Here is a 27,368-nt window from a genome sequence, read left to right as displayed (position 1 = left end):
CTTCTCCCCCGATTGCTCAGAGAGGTGAAGAAGAACCCAAATATCACTGTGGCTGAGCTCCAGAGATGCAGTCGGGAGATGGGAGAGTGTTCTAGAAAGTCAACCATCACTGCAGCTCTCCACCAGTTGGGGCTTTATGGCAGAGATAAGATTCTGTGGTCTGATGAGACCAAGATAGAACTTTCTGGCCTTAATTCTAAGCGGTACGTGTGGAGAAAACCAGGCACTGCTCATCACCTGTCCAATACAGTCCCAACAGTGAAGCATGGTGGTGGCAGCATCATGCTAGAGAGACCTGAAAATGTCTGTCCACCAACGTTCACCATCCAACCTGACAAAACTGGAGAAAATCTGCAAGAAGGAATAGCAGAGGATCCCCAATTCCAGGTGTAAAAAACTTGTTGCATCATTCCCCAAAAGACTCTTGGCTGTATTAGCTCAAAAGGGTGCTTCTACTAAATATCGAGCAAAGGGTCTGAATACTTATGGCAGTGTGATATTTCAGTTTTTCTTCTTGAATAAATCTGCAAAAAATTAAATAATTCCGTTTTTTCCTGTCAATGTGGGTGCTGTGTGTACATTAATGAGGAAACAAAATTAACTTCAATGATTTTAGCAAATGGCTGCAATATAATAAAGAGTGAAAAATATAAGGGGGTCTGAAAACTTTCCGGACCCACTGTATATAAAATCATTAAAGTTTAAAAACATAGCCTTTCTTGCAGAGGCATAAAGTCTATCCATACATCCATCCATTTGCTATATCTAAACCGCTTATGCTGTTCAGGGAGCAAGAAGCCTATACCAACTGACTTCGGGGAAAAGGCTGTCTACACCCTGAACTCGAGGGCACACGGAGAGAAAGACAACTTCACACTCACATTCACACCGTCACTGAGGGGGAATTGAGGCCGCACCGCCTGAACATCAGGCGAGTGCAACATTACACCATCAGTAAATGACGACTCATAAAATCTTGACCCGAAAAACAAATGGTTGCTTAAAATAGAAAAGGACAGGTTACATTCCAAAACCATGTAAGATAGGTTAATTGCAGCCTCTAAATTGTCAGTTGGTGTGAATGTGAGTACAAATTGTTCATATGTGCCCTGCGATTGACTGGCGACCAGTTCAGTGTGTACCCCGCCTTCCACTTGAAGTCAGCTGAGATAGGGGCCAGCACACCCGTGACCCTAGTGAGGATACAGTAAGTGGTTCAGAAAATGGATGGATATATGAATATAAATAAATCTTCTTCTTCTTTTCCTTTCGGCTTGTCCCGTTAGGGGTCGCCACAGCGCGTCATCCTTTTCCATGAGAGCCTATCTCCTGCATCCTCCTCTCGAACACCAACTGTCATCATGTCTTCCCTCACGACATCCATCAACCTTCTCTTTGGTCTTCCTCTAGCTCTCTTGCCTGGCAGCTCCATCCTCATCATCCTTCTACCAATATACTCACTCTCTCTCCTCTGGACGTGTCCAAACCATTGAAGTCTGCTCTCTCTAACTTTGTCTCCAAAACATCAAACCTTGGCTGTCCCTCTGATGAGCTCATTTCTAATTTTATCCAACCTGGTCACTCCGAGAGCGAACCTCAACATCTTCATTTCCGCCACCTCCAGCTCTGCTTCCTGTTTTCTCTTCAGTGCCACTGTCTCTAATCCATACATCATGGCTGGCCTCACCACTGTTTTATAAACTTTGCCCTTCATCCTAGCAGAGACTCTTCTGTCACATAACACACCTGACACCTTCCTCCACCCGTTCCAACCTGCTTGGACCCGTTTCTTCACTTCCTGACAACACTCACCATTGCTCTGGACGGTTGACCCCAAGTATTTAAAGTCCTCTACCCTTGCCATCTCTTCTCCCTGTAGCCTCATTCTTCCCCCACCACCCCTCTCATTCATGCACATATATTCTGTTTTACTTCGGCTAATCTTCATTCCTCTTCTTTCCAGTGCATGCCTCCATCTTTCTAACTGTTCCTCCAGCTGCTCCCTGCTTTCACTGCAGATCACAATGTCATCTGCAAACATCATGGTCCACGCGGATTCCAGTCTAACCTCATCTGTCAGCCTATCCATCACCACTGCAAAAAGGAAGGGGCTCATCCCTGATGCAGTCCCACGTCCACCTTAAATTCTTCTGTCACACCGACAGCACACCTCACCGCTGTTCTGCTGCCCTCGTACATGTCCTGTATTATTCTAACATACTTCTCTGCCACTCCAGACTTCTGCATGCAGTACCACAGTTCCTCTCTGGGTACTCTGTCATAGGCTTTCTCTAGATCTACAAAGACACAATGTAGCTCCTTCTGACCTTCTCTGTACTTTTCCATCAACATCCTCAAGGCAAATAATGTATCTGTGGTACTCTTTCTAGGCATGAAACCATACTGTTGCTCGCAAATACTCACTTCTGTCCTGAGTCTAGCCTCCACTACTCTTTCCCATAACTTCATTGTGTGGCTCATCAACTTTATTCCTCTATAGTTCCCACAGCTCTGCACATCACCTTTGTTCTTAAAAATGGGCACCAGTACACTTTTCCTCCATTCCTCAGGCATCTTCTCACACACTAGAATTCTATTGAACAAGCTGGTCAAAAACTCCACAGCCACCTCTCCTAGATGCTTCCATACCTCCACAGGAATGTCATCAGGACCAACTGCCTTTCCATTTTTCATTCTCTTTAATGCCTTTCTAACTTCCCCCTTACTAATCATTGCCACTTCCTGGTCCACCACACTTGCCTCTTCTACTCTCCCTTCTCTATCATTTTCCTCATTCATCAACTCCTCAAAGTATTCTTTCCATCTACCTAGCACACTGCTGGCACCAGTCAACATATTTCCATCTCTATCCTTAATCACCCTAACCTGCTGCACATCCTTCCCATCTCTATCCCTCTGTCTGGCCAGCCTGTATAGATCCTTTTCTCCTTCTTTAGTGTCCAACCTGCCATACATGTCATCATATGCCTCTTGTTTTGCCTTTGCCACCTCTACCTTTGCCCTGTGTCGCATCTCAATGTATTCCTTTCGCCTCTCCTCGGTCCTCTCAGTGTCCCACTTCTTCTTAGCTAACCGTTTTCCTTGTATGATTTCCTGTACTGTGAGGTTCCACCACCAAGTCTCCTTCTCTCCTTTCCTGCCAGAAGATACACCAAGTACTCTCCTGCCTGCTTCTCTGATCACCTTGGCTGCAGTGGTCCAGTCTTCTGGAAGCTCTTCCCGTCCACCGAGAGCCTGTATCACCTCTTCCCGAAAAGCTGCACAACACTCGTCCTGTCTCAGCTTCCACCACATGGTTCTCTTCTCTGCCTTTGTCTTCCTAATTTTCCTCCCCACCACCAGAGTCATCTTACACACCACCATCCTATGCTGTCTAGCCACACTCTCCCCTACCACTACCTTACAGTTGGTAACCTCCTTCAGATTACATCGTCTGCACAAGATGTAATCCACCTGTGTGCTTCTACCTCCGCTCTTGTAGGTCACCCTATGTTCGTGCCTCTTCTGGAAAAAAGTGTTCACTACAGCCATTTGCATCCTTGTTGCAAAGTCTACCACCATCTGTCCCTCCAAGTTCCTTTCCTGGATACCGTACTTACCCATCACTTCTTCATCACCCTTATTACCTTCACCAACATGTCCATTACAATCTGCACCAATTACGACTCTCTCTCTGTCTGGGATGCTCAGAACTACATCATCTAGCTCCTTCCAGAATTTCTCTTTCACCTCTAGGTCACATCCTACCTGTGGGGCATAGCCACTAATCACATTACACATAACACCCTCAATTTCAAATTTCAGCCTCATCACTCGATCTGATACTCTTTTCACCTCCAAGACATTCTTAGCCAACTCTTCTTTTAAAATAACCCCGACTCCATTTCTCTTCCCATCTACACCATGGTAAAATAATTTAAACCCTGCCCCTAAACTTCTAGCCTTACTGCCTTTCCACCTGGTCTCCTGGACACACAATATATCAACCTTTCTCCTAATCATCATGTCAACCAACTCCCGAGATTTTCCTGTCATAGTCCCAACATTCAAAGTCCCCACATTCAGTTCTAGGCTCTGTGTTTTCCTCTTCTCTTTCTGCCGAAGAACCCGCTTTCCACCTCTTCTTCTTCTTCTTCTTTGACTTCGACTTCGACCCACAGTAGCTGAATTTCCAACAGCGCCCTGCAGGTTGACGGCGCCGGTGGCGGACGTTGTTAACCCGGGCCACGACCGATCCGGTATGGAATTCTTTGGATGAACGCTCATATTTGTTTGGCAAGGTTTTAAGCCGGATGCCCTTCCTGACGCAACCCTCTGCATTTATCCGGGCTTGGGACCGGCCTACAGTTTGCACTGACTTGTGCCCCCCATAGGGCTGAATTATATGAATATAAATAAATACATTAATATATTAATTGAAGAAATATTAGACCGGTGCAAGACTGGTTAGCACATCTGCCTCACAGTTCTGAGGACCCGGGTTCAAATCCAGCCTTGGTGTGTGGAGTTTGCATGTTCTCCCCGTGCCTGCGTGGGTTTTCTCCGGGCACTCCGGTTTCCTCCCGCATCCCAAAAACATGCATGGTAGGTTAATTGAAGACTCCAAATTCCCCGTAGGTGTGACTGTGAGTGCGAATGGTTGTTTGTTTATATGTACCCTGCGATTGGCTGGTGACCATTTCAGGGTGTACCCCGTCTCTCGTCCGAAGACAGCTGGGATAGGCTCCAGCATGCCCGCCACCCAAGTGAGGATAAGCGGTACGGAAAATGAACGTAATATTAGACCCCTTGTTTCTTCAGTTTCTTGTTCATTTTTAATGCCTGGTCAAACTAAAGGTATATTTGTTTGGACAAATATAACAATGACAATGAAAATAGTTCAAAAGAGTTTAATTAAGAGCTGATAACAAGCCATTTTCCATAACTTTCTTCAGAAAAAACAAAATCATATTTAATAGTACAATTAAGGTTATGTATTCTTCAGGTAATGTACCTTGAGTGAAACTAGGGATTAAACTGAACAAGAAATTGAAGAAACAAGGGTAGGCTAATATTTCTTTTCATGACTGTATATATCATACATACAGTATACTGTATTGATTTACAATTTTATATATATATATATATATATATATATATATATATATATATATATATAAAACGTTACTGGCCAGTTAATATGTTATGGGCCTCTTACATTGTAAAAAGGCCGAATTTATTACATTATGGGCTGTTATTACCTTGTAGGCTGTGATTACGTTATGGGTTTTTTCAGTCCAGAATGTGAAAAAAAGAGCATCCATTCATGGGTTAGCACTTCATGACCGAGCCTAAAAATTACATGTGGCAATTAGTCTCGCGGATCTGTGTTTGTGGTGCATCCAGCGGACACATTGGAAACACAAATATTATCTGTCCCCACGTTGACAACTTCAGCAAGCATTCAAATATATACACCGCATATCAGAAGCTAAGGCTAATGCCACTGTTAGCAATTTGTCAATATTCAGACCGCCTTGCTGAAAGACACAAAAAGGCACCTCATAAAAGATTTACTTGACTGTCTAATTTTACACTTGATGATGATGGGTGATGGTTTAAATGTGAATGAGAGAAGTTAGTTGTTGTCTCACGTACATGTGATAATATTAATGCTGAGGTGATTCTGAATAGCTTACTGACTGGAAGCCGACAACACACAATATTCCGGGGGTCTTGAAAGAGCAGACAAACTGCTCTAAAATGGCTGGCAATTTGGTGAACTCTGCTTCGAAAGCAGTTGACAATGAATACGTTTATTGATGGATATAAATACTTTTGTCAAATTTCTGCTATTGTTGTTTCATCGTAGTCCATGAAACCCAAGCTAAAGGTATCTGCTCCAGACCTGCAGTTTTTTTTTTTTTATTTAAGTAAATTTTAGAAACAGCTCTAATTATACAGTAAGTTGGCCCTGCTTCACAGCTGTATCATTTTTTAGCTGTTTTGATGTTGATGTTTATGACTGTGACCATCCCAGTATCTGTTGAATTCCAATCTATTTCACATGCCAGGTGGATGACCTGTGATGATCTGGGGATTCTTCAGCAAGACCCGAGTTAGGCAGCTTAGTCCTGAACCCATGACTTAAGGCTTTTAAAGTCTTTTGGGGGGGAAAAGTGCTTCCTGTCCTGGATTTCCAACAGGACAACAGTCTGCCATGCAGCCAAGTCAGTAAATGTGTGAAGAGAGACTTGCCGATCAAGTTCAATCAGCAGACCTGAACCTTATTAAAGCATCTGGAACATGATCATGTCATAGCCCTATGTTTCAAGTTGTTTTTCTTTGTGTTGCAGTGTCTGGGTGAGTGAAGGTGGGCTGTGACGCACCTGTCATGCATGGTAAACATCAGCCTTTTTAGGGGGCACCGTGACAGTGTGTGGGGGTCGGAATATTCACTCGTTTTTGCCCCCCAAATTTAGGCTTTTGTCGTGTCTCGCTGCGTTATCTGTTTTTTGATTCTCTCTGGTTGTGAGTCCCTTTAGTTTCGTATGTCTCGGCATCACATGCTCTGCCATTTAATTTAATTTGTTCGGACCTCTTACCTGGAGTCTATTTCTTGGGATCTGCCCGTGACAGAATATTCCGACCAAAAATGGATCCCACAGACTCAGACTTTTTTCGCCACGTGTTGGCAAGTCAGGGACATTTGGTAGGAAGACACGAGACATCGTTACACGAGCTCAGGGAGGCAATTACTGCATTAACGACCCATCTCAGTACGCTGAGTTCTCAGGTTGATCAGGTGTGTGCACTTGGATTACCTCCGGTTCTGGCAGAAGCACCCGCCACCAACACGGTGGCCGCGGTGCCACCCGCCAGGGAAGCTTGTCTCCCAAATCCACCTCGTTATGCTGGTCACGTATGCTCAGGATAAGACGAAGGTGGGTTTTATAATGAGTCTACTTACGGGTCAGGCAGCATCGTGGGCGATGGCAGTTAGCAGCGCCAACCCAGCGTTATGTTCCTCCTTCCCGGCATTCAAATCTGAACTGAGGAGAGTTTTTGATCACCCAGTCAAGGGCAAGGTGGCCGGTAGCCGGTTGTTGGACCACTCCCAGGGGGACTTGTCAGTAGCCGAATACTCCATTTCGTTCCGCATCCTGGCAGCAGAGAGTGGATTCGGCAATGTTGCGTTGAGTGGCATTTTTCATCTGGGACTCTGTCCTCCCGTCAAAGATGAGTTGGCGGCCCGGGACGAGACCACTAATTTGAAGGAGTTGATCGGACTAGCCATTAGACTGGACAATCGACTGAGGGAACGGCAGCGCGAGCGGGCGGCTGAACGGCGCATTTTTTTTGGGTCCGCTTCCCATTCTTCGTCCGCCATGGAAGACACGGCCTGGGTTCCCCCATCCACCTCGGCGTCGACGAGGGAGCCGGGCCTGGCCATGGAGGAACAGATGCAACTCGGCGGGGGGCGACTGACGGAGACGGAACGTCGGAGACGCATGAGAGCGGGGGTGTGTCTGTGCTGCGGCCGACCAGGACACAAGGTATCCACCTGCATGGCGAGACCTTCACGGGGAAGTGACGCTATGTGTTCCAAGTAGAGCGGCCAGGTGGTGGTGACAGCGCCTTCTGCCTCCGGAAAGAACGTCTAATCGTGTGAGTATTTTGATGAAGACTTGGTACCCGGTGAATTGAGAAATGGATTGAACAACAAGAGACTTCAATTGTCGGGGGAAGTATCGGGATTTAGCGGCACTGTGAAGGTTTCCGCGTTAATTGACTCCGGAGCTGATGAGTGTTTTGTGGACTCCTGTGTGATAGAGACTCTAAATTGTCCACTGTACAGACTTAGCAAACCGAGAAAAGTTCTTGATTTAGATGGGCGTCTCCTGGCGGTTACAACACATATTACAGCTCCACTGTGTTTAAAGCTTTCGGGTAACCAAATCGAATCGCGCCGTTTTTTTTGTAATGCCCTGTCGATCTGCTCCAGTTGTGCTGGGATTAACGTGGTTAAAACTTCATAATCCAGATATTAATTGGGATCAACTACAGATTGTAAATTGGAGCCTATTTTGTCATTCTCATTGTCTGCAGTCTGCCACGTTGACTACCACCCCCGTGTTCAAGACGAGCACATCGATTTGGCTAATGTACCGGCTGAGTACCATGATTTGGAACGAGTGTTCAGTAAGGATCGCGCCCAGTCTTTTCTACCGCATCGTCCATACGACTGTTCCATAGAGTTGATTCCCGAGGCTCCACTACCATGTGCGAGGCTGTATTAGATTTCCAAGCCAGAGCAAGAGGCATTAAGGAATTATATTTCGACTTCGCTAGCTGCCGGGTTGATTCCTCGCTCATCGTCGCCAGTTGGCGCCGGATTTTTCTTTATCGATAAAAAGGACGGGACCCTGCGACCCTGTGTCGATTTCCGGGGTCTTAACGACATCACGATAAAGAATAAGTATCCTCTCTCACTGTTGGACTCGGCGTTTGCCCCTTTGCAGTCTGCAAAGGTGTTCACAAAATTAGATCTGCGCAATGCCTATCAGCTGGTGAGGATGAAGGAGCGAGATGAGTGGAAGACTGCGTTCAATACTCCATTAGGTAATTTTGAATACTTAGTCATGCGAATGCACTCGCTGTGTTTCAGTGTCTTATTAATGATGTGCTCCGGGACATGATAAATGTATTCTCTTTTGTGTACTTGGACGACATCTTAATCTTTTCCCGTGATCTACATGAACATCGCCAAATTGTCCGCATGGTGTTGCAGCGCTTGATGGAAAACCGTCTTTACATCAAGGCTGAGAAGTGTGAGTTCCATGCGGAGTCGGTACAGTTTTTGGGGTTCATCGTGGAGAAGGGCCAGCATTCGGGCCGATCCAGCCAAGATCCAGGCTGTGGTTGATTGGCCAACTCCAACGTCTAGGGAGCAGTTGCAGAGGTTTTTGGGTTTTGCTAATTTTTATAGGCGTGTTATACGTGATTACAGTCTTAAGGTGGGACCTCTGACTAGACTAACTTCCAATAAAATACCATTTGTATGGACCCCTAAGGCAGATGTGACTTTTGATCATATTAAACAATTTGTTACGGTCGTTTTACGTCCAGAGGTGTTGAGGTGGGGACACACTTCTAGAGTCGCTTGCCATCCTGGGGTCAGTCGGACAATTTTCCTCATTTCCCAACGGTTCTGGTGGCAGGGACTACGCAGGGACGTTAAAGAATATGTTTCGGCATGCTCAGTGTGTGCCCATAGCAAGATGTCCCATCGTCCTCCAGCTGGTCTTCTTCCTCCATTGCCCATTCCTTCGTGCCCCTGGTCCCACGTCGCCTTGGACTTCATCACGGGCCTTCCACTGTCCGGAGGGAAATATATATATCTTGGTATTGTATATTGGTCCTTTCGAAATTGACCCTGTTGTTAACCCAGTGGCAGTTAAACTTCGGCTCCCTCCCGCAATGAAAGTTCACCCTGTATTCCATGTCTCCTTGCTCAAACCGGCCTCCTCCTCCTCCGCGGGTGGTTGATGGTGAGCCAGTGTACACGGTGGGTGAAATATTGGATTCCAGAAGAAGGGGCAGGGGGGTGCAGTATTTGGTCGACTGGGAGGGTTATGGCCCTGAGGAGCGTTACTGGGTTCCCCACTCTTGGATCTTAGATCCGTCCCTTCTCCGGGCCTTCCACTCTCTCTACCCGCAGAAGCCGGGTGGTCCGCCAGGGGGCGTCCTTTGAGGGGAGGATACTGTCATAGCCCTGTGTTTTAAGTTGTTTTTCTTTGTGTTGCAGTGTCTGGGTGAGCGAAGGTGGGCGTTGACATCTGTGACGCACCTGTCATGCATTGTAATCATCAGCCTTTTTAAGAGGCACCGTGACAGTGTGTGGGCGTCGGAATATTCACTCGTTTTTGCCCCGTGTTTGCCACCGTTCTGACCGCTGTCCAAATTTAGGCTCAATACGATTATACCACACGGACCTTTTGTCGTGTCTCCCTGCGTTATCTGTTTTTTGATTATCTCTGGTTGTGAGTCCCTTTAGTTTCGTATGTCTCACCATCACATGCTCTGCCATTTAATTAAAATTGTTCGGACCTCTTACCTGGAGTCTATTTTTTGGGATCTGCCCTTACGGCATTGCTGCCCGTGACAGATCAAGAGGAAGATGGATGGTCACAAGCCACAATCAAATGAATTGTGGCAGTAGTGTGATGAAGCTACACAAGAGCAACATAAAAGACTAGCAGGGAGCAGGCAGGTATACATATGATGTTGTGATTAAAAATTAGTCTCCCTAAATCTCAAATCTCCCTATACAGTATTAAAAAGTTATATTGTCTTGTTTAAAGATAAATATTTTTTTTTCCTTTCCATGATTTGAGATGTGTAACTGAACTGCATATATTTTTTTCATTATGTTTTTCTAAATTACTTTCAGGGTGCAGGTTTCATCAAGAAAACCACCATCTATGTTCAAGGTTAAACTGGCTCAAATCAAAAAGAAAAGTGGACAAATGAATGTGCTCCCTCAACACTCCATAAGCTTTTTAATGTACAGAAGAAGGAAGGAAACACACTTCAGCATTGTCAGCATTTAAAAGGAAAATCAGAAAAGGGGTTGTTATTCCTTGCTTACATCCTGAAAGACTTTCTTAAAGCATATATTCTTAAGGGACGGATTGCCAGTTGAGTACTCTTTTACAGACTTTGCAACAGGATGGCCCTCCTCTTGTGGGACTTTCATCTGGACAAAAATGGTCCACTCAAGAGTCAAGACTAAGCAAAGCAAAGCATATTTATTTATATAGCGCATTTCAAACACAAGGTAACTCAATGTTTTCTACATGATTTAAAGCATTTAAAAACAAAGAGAAAATAATATCTTATAAATATTTAAAACAAAGGAAAATAACATTACAATTAAAACAGCGTACAGTGCAAGAAATGACATTTAAAAGTGGAAATGCTCTAAAAAGCATGAGAAAAATGTCGACTTTTTAACGTGGACTTAAAAACATTCACACTCTGGGCTGTTGTCACTACTGTTGGAAACTTAATACATTTGTGTGCAGCACAATAGCTAAATGCTGCTTCACCATATTTTCTTTGGACTCTGAGCTCCATTATTTGACCTGAGTCTGTAGATCTCAGGTTTATATTCCATTAGCATTTATTTCACGTATTCAGCACCTAAACCATTTATTGATTTATAGACCAGTCGCAGAACTTTAAAATATATTCTAAAGCTGACTGGGAGCCAGTGTAGAGACTTTAGAATTGGAGTAATATGCTCTGACCTCTTTGTTCTGGTCAGAACCCGAGCTGCAGCATTCTGAATGAGCTGTAGCTGTTTAATGCTCTTTTAGGGGAGCCCAGTCGGAAGACTATTACAATAGTCAAGTCTCCATGAGATAAAAGCATGGATGAGCTTTTCCTGGACTGCTTGGAACATACAAGTCTTCACTCTGGATATGTTCTTCAGATGGTAGAAGGCAGTTTTTGTAATTGATTTAATATGACTGTTGAAAGTCAGGTCAGAATCTATCAGTACAACAAGGTTTCAGACTTGATCTTTGGTTTTTAAAAAGAGAGTGACTCCAGGTATTTACTAACAGCAATCCTCTTTTCTTTATTGCCCAAAACAATTATTGTTTTGTTGTGGTTTAATTGAAGAAAATTTTGGCTCATCCAGTTTTTTCTGTTTTAGACAGTGACACGAAAGTTCAATTGAAATGTAGTCATCTGGAGACACAGCTAGATATAAGTGTGTCATCTGGATAGTTATGATAATCAACATTAAACTTCTGAAGCGTAGCATGTACAGGCTGAAGAGGAGGGATCCAAGAATTGATACTTGAGGGACCGCATAGGTCATTGCCATTCGATGGGATTAAACACTTCCAATTGTTACAAAAAGACTACTGTATATTAATTCCATGTTTAAACCTGTATGGGATACAGTAATTTAATTTTAATGCAGCTGGCTCAGCTATTTAAACATTTTGTAGTTTGAAAGACCCCTTATGATGACAACAAACGATGGACTCAGTTTTTCCTTGCCCAGACGTGGGTCACCCCTCTGGAGCCAGGCCTGGAAGTGGGGCTCGAAGGCGAGTGCCTAGTGGCCGGGCCTGCACCCATGGGGCCCGGCCGGGCACAGCCCGAAAGGGTAATGCTGGTCCTCCTTCCCATAGGCTCACCACCTGTGGGAGGGGCCATAGGGGTCGGGTGCAGTGCGAGCTGGGCAGTGGCCGAAGGCAGGGACCTTGGCGATCCGATCCCCAGCTACAGAAGCTGGCTCTAGGGACGTGGAATGTCACCTCTCTGGTAGGAAGGAGCCCGAGTTGGTGTGTGAGGTCGAGAAGTTCTGACGAGATATAGTCGGACTCGCCTCCACACACAGCTTGGGCTCTGGTACCAGTCCTCTCCAGAGGGATTGGACTGTCTTCCACTCTGGATTTGCCCACGGTGAGAGGCGCCGAGCAGGTGTGGGTATACTTATTTTCCCCCGGCTCGGCGCCTGTACGTTGGAGTTCACCCCGGTGGGCGAAAGGGTAGCCTCCCTCCACCTTCGGGTGGTGGGACGGGTCCTGACTGTTGTTTGTGCCCATGCACCAAACAGCAGTTCAGAGTATCCACCCTTTTTGGAGTCCTTGGAGGGGGTGATGGAGAGTGCTCCCACTGGGGACTCCATCGTTCTGCTAGTGGACTTCAATGCTCATGTGGGCAATGACAGTGAGACCTGGAAGGGCGTGATTGGGAGGAAAGGCCACGCCCCCCCGATCAGAACCTGTGTTCTCTTATTGGACTTCTGTGCTCATTACGGATAACGAACACCATGTTCAAGCATAAGGGTGTCCAGACGTGCACTTGGCACCAGGACACCGTCGGTCGCAGTTCGACGATCGACCTTGTGGTCATGTCATCTGACTTGTGGCCGCATGCCTTGGACACTCGAGTGAAGAGAGGGGCGGAGCTGTCAACTGATCACCACCTGGTGGTGAGTTGGCTTCAATGGTGGGGGAAGATGCCGGTCTGACATGGCAGGCCCAAACGTATTGTGAAGGTCTACTGGGAACGTCTGGCAGAATCCCCTGTCAGAAGGAGTTTCAACTCCCACCTCCGACAGAACTTTGCTCATGTTCCGGGGAAGGCGGGGGACATCGAGTCTGAGTGGACCATGTTCTGCGCCTCCTTTGCTGAGGCGGCCGACGAGAGCTTGGGCCGTAAGGTGGTCGGTGCCTGTCATGGCGGCAATCCCCGAACCCGTTGGTGGACACCAACGGTGAGGGATGCCGTCAAGCCGAAGGAGTCCTATCGGGTCTTTTTGGCCTGTGGGACTCCTGCGGCAGCTGATGGGTACCGGCTGTTCAAGCGGAATGCAGATTTGGTGGTCGCTGAAGCAAAAACTCTGGTGCCTGCGTAGGTTTTCTCCGGGCACTCCGGTTTCCTCCCACATCCCAAAAACATGCATTAATTGGGGACTCTAAATTGCCCGGAGGTGTGAATGTGAGTGCGAATGTTGTTTGTTTGTATGTGCCCTGCGATTGGCTGGCAACCAGTTCAGGGTGTACCCCGCCTCCTGCCTGATGATAGCTGGGATAGGCTCCAGCATGCCCGCGACCCTAGTGAGGAGAAGCAGCTCAGAAAATGGATGGATGGATAGTATTAAAGAGGCGGCACAGTGGACGACTGGTTAGAGCGTCAGCCTCACAGTTCTGATGACTGGAGTTTAATCCCCGGCCCCGCCTGTGTGGAGTTTGCATGTTCTCTCCGTGCCTGCGTGCGTTTTCTCCGGGCACTCCGGTTTCCTCCCACATCCCAAAAACATGCATTAATTGGGGACTCTAAATTGCCCGGAGGTGTGAATGTGAGTATGAATGGTTGTTTGTTTGTACGTGCCCTGCGATTGGCTGGCAACCAGTTCAGGGTGTACCCCGCCTCCTGCCCGATGATAGCTGGGATAGGCTCCAGCACGCCCGCGACCCGAGTGAGGAGAAGCTGCTCAGAAAATGGATGGATGGATGGATAGTATTAAAGATCCTATAAACTAAAAATGTGTTCCTTTTTTGTGTAGTTCCCCCACTTTGTTGAAGATCATCAAACAAATGTAAATATCACCATATAATGTAACCCAAGTAAACATAAAATGTCATTTTTAAATGATGATTTTATTTATTAAGGGAAAAAACACTATTCAAATCTACCTGACACTGTGAGGAAAAAAAGTAAAGGTCCCCTAACCTCAGTTAAGGTCCCGATGATAGCTGGGATAGGCTTCAGCACGCCCGCGACCCCAGTGAGAAGAAGCGGTTCAGAAAATGGATGGATATATATACAAAATACACACGCACACATTTTATTCCGCTAGCAGTAGCAGTAGCTTTAGCAGGGATGCCCAGACTTCCCTCTCCCCAGCCACTTTATCCAGCTCTTCCGGTGGGATCCCGAGGTGTTCCGAGGCCAGCCGGGAGACATAGTCTCTCCAGCGTGTCCTGGGTCTTCCCCGTGGTCTCCGCCCGGTGGGACATGCCAGGAACACTTCACCAGGGAGGCATCCTAATCAGATACCCGAGCCACCTCATCTGGCTCCTCTCAATGTGGAGGAGCAGCGGCTCTAATCTGAGCACCTCCTGGATGACCGAGCTTCTCACCCTTTCTCTAAGGGAGAGACCCACCCTGCGGAGGAAACTCATTTCGGCCCCTTGGTGGGACCAAGTCATTGCTTTGCAAGTCACAAGTAAGTTCAAGTCTTTGCCCTCAAGTCGCGAGTTAAATCCCAAAGTCAAAACAGGCAAGTCCCAAGTAGAGTCTACAGTCAAGACATGCAAGTCCCAAGTCAAGTCGCAAGTCCTACACTGAGTTTCGAGTCATTTTGTGTCATTTTACCAACAAAATAAAAATACATTTTAATATATATGTATAGATGACCGAGCTTCTCACCCTGTCTCTAAGGGCCTATCATTTTGGGCGCTTATATCCGGGATCTTGTTCTTTCGGTCACGACCCACAGTTCATGACCATAGGTGAGGGTAGAAACATAGATCAACCGGTAAAATGAGAGCTTCGCCTTTCGGCTTAGCTCCTTCTTACCCACAACGGACCAAAACAAAGTCTGCATCACTGCAGATGCTGCACCGATCCGCCTGTCGATCTCCCGTTCCATTCTTCCCTCAATCGTAAACAAGACCCCAAGATACTCTAACTCCTTGAACTTGGGCAGGATCTCATCCTTGACCTGGAGAGGGCACGGCACCCTTTTCTGACTGAGCGCCTACCAGTGTGGTCGCCTCGGTAACGCGTATTGTTTTTGTTTTTGTGTTTTTCGTCCGTCTTTGGAGACCTTACACGACTCACTTACACAAGGGGAGACCTGCTAACCATCAAGGAGGCTACTACGGACTTTCTGTCACCAACTTTCGCAAATCCGCTCAGTTTTTTCCCTTAGTTACTCACCGGAGCGGCGTCCGCAGTTTTCGACGCACGGAGACGGAAGCGGCGCCACAGAGGGAAGCGAGCCGGCATTCAGGTGAAACTCCGCAAGAGAGGACACAGATTGCCGTTCCCGTCGATCCACCTTGCGAATGTATGCTCCCTACCAACAAAATGGACGAGCTTCATCTTCTGTTAATCATCGGGGAAAACAAAGGGCGGCGGGATATGCCTCTATATCAACGAAAAATGGTGTACGGACGTCACGGAGCTGAGCACACACTGGAGTCCGCATTTGGAGTCGCTGTTTTTGAACTGTTAACCATTCTACTCGCCACGTGAGTTCGCATCATTCATACTGGCTGGAGTCTACATTCCGCCTCAAGTTAACACGAACACCGCATTGCTAACGCTCGCCGAACAAGTCAACGAAATTTAAAAAAAAACACCCGGTCTCACCCCTCATTATTCTCGGGGACTTTAACAAAGCTAAACTCAACCACGAACTCCCTAAATACAAGCAGCACATCGACTGTCCTACCAGGGAAAATAATACTTTAGACCACTGCTACACTACGGTAAAAAACGCATACCGTGCTATACCTCGTGCAGCCCTGGGCTCGTCTGATCACTGCTTAATTCACTTAATACCGACATACAGGCAAGAACTTAAATGCGCGAAGCCTACAGTGAAAACAGTGAAAAAGTGGACCAATGAAGCCAAGATGGAACTTCAAAGCTGTTTAGACTGCACAGACTGGAGTGTCTTTGAAAATTCAGCTAGCAGCCTGGATGAATATACTATTACATTACATTACATCCTATATCAGTTTCTGTGAAGATGTGTGTGTACCAACAAAATCATTTCGCACATTCAACAACAACAAGCCGTGGTTCACTGCTAAACTTAAGTAGCTTCGCCAAGCTAAGGAGGATGCATATCAGAGCGGGGACAGGGCCCTGTATAATCGAGCTAGAAACCACCTGACTAAAGAAATTAACATTGCAAAGAGGAACTATGCAGCAAAGTTGGAAAAACAGTTTAGTGCAAATGACTCTAAATCAGTCTGGCATCCATTCCAATCGCTGACTAATTACAAGCGACGATCCCCCCAAGCTGAGAACAATAGCACACTAGCCAACGACTTGAATACCTTCTACCTACGCGAGGATCTTGTTCGTGGACTTCAGCTCAGCGTTCAACACCATCATCCCTGAACTCCTTTCATCCAAGCTTCTCCAGCTCAGCGTCTCACCTGCCATCTGCCAGTCGATTTACACCTTTCTGACGGGCAGGACACAGCAGGTCAGGCTGGGGGAGGCCACCTCATCCACACGCAGCATCAGCACTGGGGCGCCCCAAGGTTGTGTCCTCTCTCCGCTGCTCTTCTCTCTCTGCACGAATGACTGCACATCAGCGAACCCGACTGTCAAACTCCTGAAGTTTGCAGATGACACCACTGTCATCGGCCTCATCAAGGACAGCAAGCAGAGCGGCTGGAGCTGTGGTGCGGCCGACACAACCTGGAGCTGAACATGCTCAAGACTGTAGAGATGATTGTGGATTTCAGGAGGCATCCTTCGCCACAGCTGCCCCTCACGTTGTCCAGCTGCCTTGTGTCAACCGTCGAGACCTTCAAGTTCCTGGGAATTACAGTCTCTCAGGACCTGAAGTGGGCGACCAACATCAACTCCGTCCTCAAAAAGGCCCAGCAGAGGATGTACTTCCTGCGGCTTCTGAGAAAGCACGGCCTGCCACCGGAGCTGCTGAGACAGTTCTACACAGCGGTCATCGAATCAGTCCTGTGTTCTTCCATCACAGTCTGGTTTGGTGCTGCTACAAAAAAGGACAAACTCCGACTGCAACAGACAATCAAAACTGCTGAAAGGATTGTCGGTACCCCCCTACCCCCCATTGAGGACTTGCACGCTGCCAGAACTAAGACAAGGGCGTGCAAAATCCTCTCGGACCCTCCGCACCCCGGTCACCAGCTCTTCCAGCTCCTTCCCTCAGGTAGGCGCTACCGATCAATGCAAACTAGAACTAGTAGACATTCCAACAGCTTCTTCCCTCTTGCGATCAACTTCTTAAACACCTGACCTACAATTACATTACAACATGCTGGCATTTTTTTGACTTGAGTTCATTGTCACATTTCTGTGGGGCCAATTATGTATTACTCGTGCACTCACTGTAGTTGTCTCGCCATGCTGCACTCTTTGCATATACTGGCCACTCATGCCAGAGTAGCTTCTGCTCCATTTGCACACTGATTGAGGAGTATCTGTAATATTTGCACAACCAACATTGTCCCAGATTATCGCACTACTCGTCACTTTAAACCGCATACACGCCTTGAAGTCTCAGCGCCCTTTGCACAATGGTCATTGCACCGGACTATTGCAATATTAGCCATTCGATCTACTCTAAGTGCTAGAGGACTCTGCATCTTTTTGCACAATTGTCAAAAAAATAAATAAATGTACCGGCATTACCAGATAACTCGCAACGCTTTACTGCTCAGTGACTGTTTTTTTTTTTGTCAATGTCTTTCTGTCTCCAAAGTGTTCTGTAAATTGACTGTCTGTTGTCAAACTAGAGCGGCTCCAACTACCGGAGACAAATTTGTTGTGTGTTTTTGGACATACTTGGCAAATAAAGATGATTCTGATTCTGAGTACAATGCTCTCAGATTTGGAGGTGCTGATTTTCATCCTTGCCGTGTCATGGCCCTGTGTTTCAAATTGTTTTTCTTTGTGTTGCAGTGTCTGAGTGAGCGAAGGTGGGCGTTGACATCGGTGACGCACCTGTCATGCATGGTAATCATCAGCCTTTTTAGGGGGCACCGTGACAGTGTGTGGGCGTCGGAATATTCACTCGTTTTTGCCCCGTGTTTGCCGCCATTCTGACCGCTGTCAAAATGTAGGTTCTATATGATTATACCACACGGACCTTTTGTCGTGTCTCCCTGCGTTATCTCTTTTTTGATTCTCTCTGGTGGTGAGTCCCTTTAGTTTTGTACGTCTCGCCATCACATGCTCTGTCATTGTATTAAAATTGTTTGGACCTCTTTCCTAGAGTCTCTTTTTTGGGATCTGCCCTTACGGCATTGCCGTCCGTGACATGCCGCTTCACAGTCTGCTGCGAACCGCTCCATTGAGAGTAGTAGATCACGGCTTGATGAAGCCAACAGACCCCCATAATTTGCAAAAGGCAGAGATGAAATACTGAGGCCAGCAAACCAGATCCACCATACGCCTCGGCTGCGCCTAGAATTTCTGTCCATAAAACTAATGAACAGAATCGGTGACAAAGGGTACCCTCACCGGGAACGAATCCGCTAGGCTGCCAGCAATGTGGATCAAACTCTGACACTGGTCGTACAAGGACCGAACAGCCCTTATCACCCCCCACAGGATTCCCCAAGGGACACTTCTCCAAGTCCACAAAACACATCTAGAATGGTTGGGAAAACTCCCATTCACCCTCGAGGACCCTGGCGAAGGTGTAGAGCTGGTGCGGGTTCTTTGAGTTTATATATATATATATATATATATATATATATATACTAGCTACCTGTATATGCACCAGTGAAAAGCTGCCTTATTTAAACACCAAATTTCCACAGAACAGACTTATTACATTACAATACCAGGCTCGCACACCGTGGCGTGCTGGTATTTCCAGCCAGAAATTTTTTTTTATTTTGCTCGGTATGACGATGAACCTGTCTTTTTTCTGGGGCCACCACAGCATTGAGGGTAGGAATTTGCAGTGTTTGAAATAACCTCGCGTGCGGTGTAATCATTCCCCACTCTCCTTCCACTTTGATAGCATGGGCCGAAAAATTATTAAAAAAGCCTGATGGAGCTTGTATTTTTTTTCCTCCTTCCTGGGTTCTCACTCACTTACTGCTCCACATTTGGTAATAGAAGACCATTTAAATCAATGTGAATGACTAATTTCACTCAGGACACTCTTACTGAAAGCGGCTATACCTCCTCAAGGAGGGCAAAAAAATGGGATTTGCAACTTGTCAACGTCAAGCTCTAAGTGTCATATTGTGGAGTTGTAAAGTCGACAAGCCATCGACTAGGCTGTACAACCCCTACCCCACACACTGAGTCTTGGTTCTGTTCAAGATTTCATCCTTCATGTGTCTCAGGAGGTAGCGCGGGTCATTCAGTGACCAAAGGGCAGCTGGTTCGAATCCCGGCTCCGACTGTCCACATGTCGAAGTGTCCTTGGGCAAGACATTGAACCCTAATTTTCTGTGTGTGAGTAGGTGAATGTGAGGCATTGTAAAGCGCTTCGGGCACTGTGATAGTGTCGATAAAGCGCTATATAAGTGCAGTCCATTTACCATCTCAAAGGAATGTTTCCTTACCTCCATTGGTTCAGTTGGTTTCACCCTATATATTATGGAAAATCTACTTTTTAAATGCTTTTACACAAATAGTTGGGCTCTGGAGTGCCTGACCACCTGTCGAGAAATTACAAAATCAAGTAAATCTTTTGTGAGCCGCCTACAGTGTTTCCAAATATGTGTCTGTAAGTGAGTCATTTGGAATTTAGCCCCACCATGAAATAGCAGCGTAGCTAATTTACATAATACCGCCCCACACTCCAGTTTCTCCGCCAATTACTTGGCAGGAAGTCTGGGTCAAGAGTCATCATTTTCAAACGACAGCCGCAGTCCGACCGACCGCCAGACTGCTTGGAAGCAATGTTACGTTAAAGCCAAAAAGTAAGGAAAGCTGCAGTGTTGGAATAGATTAGCATTAATGAATAGCATTATCTGTGTTTGGTTCTGATAAGTAGCACATACTCAAATGTTCGACAAAGTTGTTCATGTGGGTAGGGGGATTTGTTTTATGTCTTAAAAGGAGTATATGGCAGCTCTCGTGTTACCCATCAGATGTGCCAATTAAGCGGGAACCTGACAACCAAGCCTGCACAAAAAAATTAAGGGAGCCAACTCTCAGTTGAAAAACGGTCCAAATGTGTTTTATTTGTTTTTGCTTTTGAGTGGAGACGGGCGGCATGAGCACGCAATGGACAGACAGTGGTCAGAAGATGAAAGAAGTGGCAGGTGTAAATGAAGCATCTGGATGCATCAGAAAGATTTTCTCCAAAACAGAGCCGCTCCTCTAAGTAGATGTATCAGTCCTTCTCAATGCCATGCATCCTTAATTTAAATGTTGGAATGTTACTCTTTAAGTACTTTTGTCAAGATTAAAATAGACTCTTTTCACAATTATGAAATACAACAAATATACAGTAACTACAAGGGACAAATGCACTGTTTGTACACTGTTAAAAAATAAATATTAGATCTAAGTAAATATTTAATGCCCATGTAATCGTCCATCCATCCATTTTCTGTACTGCTTATCCTCGCTAGGGTCGCAGGCGTGCTGGAGCCTATCCCAGCTATCTTCGGGCGATAGGCGGGTTACACCCTGAACTGGTCGCCAGCCAATCGCAGCCCATGTAATCGTGTTTTTCAAAATAATATTTTAAAGCAAACATTCACTAAAATTATGGTACTCTGCCATTAACTGTTTGGTATAATTACAATGAATAATGTGGGTGATATACTGTATGTGCTTGTATATTCAGCAGAGCTCAAAAACAATAGAGATGGAACTTCTCGATGTCCATCATTGGTTATTGCTGGAGTTTTTTCTTCCTGTTTTAGTACGGCATATAAGAAAAGCTGTGTTTATAGTTTGAATAAAAATTTAAAATTTAAATTAAAAAAAATAAATAAATCTCCTTCCCACTAGTCTGGAATGCAAAATTGTGCTTTTCCAGTGCGTTAATGGCCAGATGCCAAAATGTATTGCCTGTCATTTTCAGCAGCAATGAAGTGATAAGGCGGCACGGTGGGACTGGTTAGCACATCTGCCTCACAGTTCTGAGGACCGGGGTTCAAATCCCGGGCCCACCTGTGTGGAGTTTTTATGTTCTCCCCGTGCCTGCGTGGGTTTTCTCCAGGTACTCCTCCCACATCCCCAAAACATGCAGGGTAGGTTAATTGAAGACTCTAAATTTCCCGTAGGTGTGAATGTGAGTGCAAATAGTTGTTTGTTTGTATGTGCCCTGCAATTGGTTGGCGACCAGTTCAGGGTGTACTTCGCATCTCGCCCGAAGATAGCTGGGATAGGCTCCAGCACGCTCGCGACACTAGTGAGGATAAGCGGAACGAATGAATGAATGAATGAAGTGGATGACCTTGATAAAATATGAAAGATCAACAACAAAAATTAATCATTTCATTTTAAGCCCTGTCTGCATAAGCAGCTAAACACACCAAACAAGCAGACTATCCGAAGTTTAATTTTTTATCTCCTACCATGAGCTCTGGCGGAATGTCGGCAATTAATGACTTATTGGTAATTTCTCTTAGGACACTGCCAAATGTGTATAGCTCAGGGATTTTGAGATTGCTTCATTTGTCTTTGTCCATTACGAGTTATATGTTACAATAAAAAAAAAGATGATGGTGACATCGAGGCTAAGATTATATGTCACATATAATTTACATTTTTCTTTCGGGTGGTCAAATTATGCTGCACTGTTATGCGCTTCAGCCCAGGAGTGATTACAACGGTGGGAAGAAGCTACAAACATTTATACCTGAATGGAATGTGGCGTGTAGTATTCTTGAATGAGTTGTCATTGAAATTAGCACACACAATTAACCCTTAAATGTCAGCGTGTTTGTGTGCGTGCGTACGTGTGTGATGAGTGGTTTGCACTTGTGGGAAAACTTGTTTTCCTCTTAACATGAATAATATTGTGCTAAAGAATATGTTTTAACTTTCGACTCCACATCTGTTGTGGAGCATAATATGGTTGTACGCGCAATGCTTTTTTTGGATCCTCTGCCTGCAGCTTTTACACACACTCAGTCACTATACAGTCACTAACTTGACCAATAAAACAAAGTGGGAATTTACAGTATGAGGGACACAATTCAAATACTGTATGTTTTGGTTGCACCACAAATTGGATAGGTGCTGTGAAAATGCAGAGAAAAAAGTCAATTTAATCATACTTTGTATCATTAAATACTTTGCTCACATGAAAAATCGGTGGGCACAAATGCAAGGTGCTGTCTTCGTATCTCTGATGTAAATACCTGGAAATTAAATCTGCCAATGTTCATCTGGTGTCTCATATACCGCTTAAAGTCAAACTCAAATGTTTTCAGTCTCATACAAAATGAACCAATTGGGCTCACAGTTGACTTTTACACACCTTTGCAATTTTTATGGCTTCAAAATGCTCCCCAGCGCCTGCTGTATACGTTTTGTGTTTATACTTTTGGAGGGGAGCATAGAACAGTGTTGTGTTGTTCCAAATGTACAGTATTTTCATCTTGTGAGGAAAATTGCTGTCCTCCTCTTTCCATTAAAAATCACATCACATCACACCTATCCCTATTTTTCAATACGGTATAGTTGTGCAACACAATTTTGTCAGGTTTTTTGAAAGAAAAAAATATTAGTGCAGAGTAGTGATGTGTTCACTATTTACTTCTAGTGCATAATTGTGGGAGAAATGCACACAGAAAACATTCTAAATGTGATCTAATTTGAAACAAAGAACCTCCAAACAAAAAACACAGAAACCTGAAAAGGTATGTGGTGCAGAGTGAAATAGAATTCCAAAACAGTGTAACATAAAAATTACAGTCAATTTCAGCAATGTAAATGGGTGTGGAGTTTTTGACCAGCTTGGTCAATAGAATTCTTGCGGGTGAGAAGATGCCTGAGGAATGGAGGAAATGTGTGCAAAGTTTATAAAACAGTCGTGAAGCCAGCCATGATGTACGGATTAGAGACAGTAGCACGAGAGACAACAGGAAGCAGAGCTGGAGGTGGCGGAAATGAAGATGTTGAGGTTCGCTCTCAGATTGACCAGGTTGGATAAAATTAGAAATGAGCTCATCAGAGGGACAGCTAGGGTTCGATGTTTTGGAGACGAAGTTAGAGAGAGCAGACTTCGATGGTTTGGACACGTCCAGAGGAGAGTCAGTATATTGGTAGAAGGATGATGAGGATGGAGCTGGCAGGCAAGAGAGTTAGAGGAAGACCAAAGAGAAGGTTGATGGATGTCGTGAGGGAAGACATGAGGGCTGTTGGTGTTCGAGAGGAGGGTGCAGGAGATATGCTTACATTGAAAAGGATGACGCGCTGTGGCGACCCCTAAAGGGACAAGCCGAAAGGAAAAGAAGAAGAAGGAAGAAGTATTGGACAGAAATGTTTAAAAATGTTTTATGTCCAGGCGCTCGTCCCGATTGCATATTTTTTAATGCGTTATGTAATTCTGTGATAGTTAGTTAGAGGAACATCAAGGCTGTCTTTAATTTGTGTATTTAATTGAGGAATGTTTAGATCCTTAATAAAAATTTCAATTTCTTTTTGGTCTGGGTTGTTCGAAGATGCGTATAAGCTGCTAAAATTGTTGTAAAAAATGTCATTTATTTCTTGCGGTGACTGTGTACAGTTGCCGTTTGAATCTTGAATGGCTGTAATTAATGAGTTTTCTTTATTGCGCTGAAGTTGGTTCACAAAGAATTTTCTTGATTTATTACTGTAATCAAAGTTAGTGTATCTTAACTGTTGTTGTAGAAAATCTGTTCTTTTTGATGAGACAACATCTAAATAATGTTTTGCCTTTTGAAGTTGGTTTCTAAGCGTATCTGTTGGATTCATTGCATATTCTTCTGTGAGGTGCTATATTTTTTTCCTCCATTACATTTTCCAATTTTTGTTCTTTTTTTATACGAAGAGTATGATATGATATCCAACTGGAGACTATTTTCTGTTTCTTAAATCTGAAGTGTGTTGTTTGTGGGTCCGTTAAATCGAGGTTGCACGTTATTATTATGTACGTAGGTGTTCTCACGGCCTGATGTAGACAAGTGTAAAGCTGTTTACCTGTGTTTTGTTGTGCGTGTGTGTGTTTCTGTTGTTTAAGGTGTTCAGTAAATGTAAACACAGCTATATCGCATATGGTTCACTAGAAAATACTATTAATAATTTTTTAAAAGTCAAAAAATGATATGCACCAAATCGGAATTGAGTACCTTCAGACATTTTAGACTGAAACACCTGCATAGGCTACTTTGTCTCAAATGGCCTATTCTCAATCGCATGAGATCATTAGTTTTGTTGAGCCCCTATCATTATAATGCTATCTCAACAGACTTCTACCTCCAATCTTCCATTGCTTCCTCCTTGATGTGCTCACTTCATGTTTCAATTTCCTCTCCCTGGGATTCACCATCATCCATTTCTTCACTGCCAGTGACATTGTCTTCATCTACACCTTATAGTGTATGTTATCTTTGCCCTAATGGTCTCTTACACAGCATTTTGTCTTTTCAACCATCTTCCCTTTTTCGACAGGATTAACATCCTCCCTTTACATAGTGTGTACTGTATTTTTTCTCATCTCTATCATGGCTACCTCTCGATCTCTCCTTTCTCTCTTTTCTCACCCTGTTTTGTCCTCTTTGCCTCACTAAACTGAGTCCCAACTATACTTCCCTGCCTCTATCAGGGATAGCTAGACTGCCACCCCCAAGCTCTATTTAATCACTCAGGCAACCAGACAGTCTAGCTGCTGGCTGTCAAGTTCCTTGGCTCAAAAAGCAAGAGAAATAGGAGAAGAGAAGGAAAAGGGTAGAGGAAGTATTCATTCAGATTTCAGCTAGTTGTTTATCAAACTAAAAGATCATTTGTTTATTTTTTTAGACAAAATGATATTATACGAATCACTAATCTGTGTTAGTGTTTAGCTGGTGGGACTTAACCTTAAATTGAAGCTTGATAAACACTAATTTCTGATATTTCATCTGCCTGATGTTTGGTTTAAACCCACTGGTGGTTATTCTGAGAGGAATTACTTTATATTGAAAGATTTCTGGGTGGCACGCTGGGGACTGGTTAGCATATCTCCCTCTCAGTTCTGAGGACCGGGGTTCAAATCCCGGCCCTGTATGTTCTCCACGTGTCTGCGTGGGTTTTCTCCGGGTACTCCGGTTTCCTCCCACATCCCAAAAACATGTGTGATAGGTTGATTGAAGACTCTTAAATTGCCCATAGGTGTGAATGTGAGTGTGAATGGTTGTTTGTTTATATGTGCCCTGCGATTGGCTGGCAACCAGTTCAGGGTGTACCCCGCCTCGATAGCTGGGATAGGTTCCAGCACGCCTGCGACCCTAGTGAGGATAACCGGTACAGAAAATGGATGGATGAAACATTTCTCTCCGAAAATGACAATATGACAAAACCGTTGCTGTGAGGTCTCCGTTGGTGTCAGTGTATCTCATTGTCCATTCCCGTGCTTCCACAGTGTATTGATCTTTATTGCAGACAACAACACCTCTTCTACATTCATTATAGTAAATAGCAATAGACCTGCTTTTGATAGTATTGTGATTACTCCTATCAGTACAGCTATTGTTATCTGTATTGTTCTCTGACCCTCATCTGTGTATTATGTTAGTCACCTGTTTCTATCTTTTACCTGTAGCGCAACCAAAATAAACAATATTATTACATGTGGATGTTGTATAATTTCTTTTAATAATAGGAATAGCATTCATCCATCCATTTTTACCACATATCCTGTCTAGGATGATGAGTGAGCTGTAGTCGACCCCAGCTTAGTTTGAGCAGGAGTCAGGATACATCCTGGACAGGTCGCCAGTCAACTGCACAGCACAGACAGACAAACAGTTTTCTTAAGATAATACCCACAAAGTTATATGTTTTCATATTTTTATGAAGCATAACATGTAAAACACATGTTGTGATTTAGCTGAAGGTCAGCTCACATTTAATGACCAATGTACAGTATGCAGAATTCAAGGTAATTCTAAAGGGTTCACATACCTTTTCTTGCATTTGTATACCTGGCTCTCTGTTTTGTGTACTTTTTGTGGACCTATAAAAAGTGTTCAGCCGGGATTTTAAAATCATCTGGGATTTCATACTCAGCATTATTGTTCTGCCATTGGCGAGCTTTTCAGGCATGTGAGTCAATATATGCAAATGGTGGTGGCATTTGGCTTTATAGGCCCTCGTTACCAATATTGCTAATTATTTATATCAGACATATTCTCTGCAAGAAAACATGGCAGGGACACATCCACTTATAATAGATAATACTATGACTGATATGACAATCAATAAGTTACACATTGACAAAAATAAACCGTTATTGCTACAGCTTTCAAATACTAGGTTTTTTTTCTCATCTAATTTAACATAAGTTATTTCTGTTTCACCAAATTTATGTATAAATGTATAGAATTTCAAGAGATCCAAAATGAACTTGTTTAATTGAGTTAGACTATTTGCATCATTTTCACGTGTATTTTCAGTCTATTGTGTTTTATTAGTGCTGTAACGGTATGCATTATCTTAAAACAGGAAAACTATGGCTTTTTATTTTGGGTGGGTGGGTATTTTTTTTAAGGTAGGTGTGACAGGTGTTGCATGTCCCCCTTCTTAATCAACTGTCCACTGATAAATTTTACTAAATTAATATACAAAATCAGTTGGAAGCCTCTTATCAAGCAGAAGAGCCACATAATAATCATCTCTGTCAAAAACAAAGCATCTGCAGATCAAATGGTGAAGAGACGCACAAAACAAGCAGTATTTTAATTATTTCCATATCATCATCATTATTTTGATGTTGCAAAATTCATGTACACAAAGTAACAGTGAGGGACTCTTGCCTTTAATGTGTTATTTTTCAAATAAAGTGAACAATGGAGATATTGGTCAAAACAGGACAATAGAATTAAATACAGTATTGTCTTCTCTCTAGATGAAAAGCTACAGCATTTTCCAAAATGTGATAAACGCCAAATTTGGAAGAAAAAAAATCTGTC

Source organism: Phyllopteryx taeniolatus, chromosome 7 (genome assembly GCF_024500385.1).
Source record: "Phyllopteryx taeniolatus isolate TA_2022b chromosome 7, UOR_Ptae_1.2, whole genome shotgun sequence".
NCBI classification, from domain to species: Eukaryota; Metazoa; Chordata; class Actinopteri; order Syngnathiformes; family Syngnathidae; genus Phyllopteryx; species Phyllopteryx taeniolatus.
The sequence above is the reverse complement of the archived record's forward strand: the minus strand, read 5'-3'. Positions refer to the sequence as shown.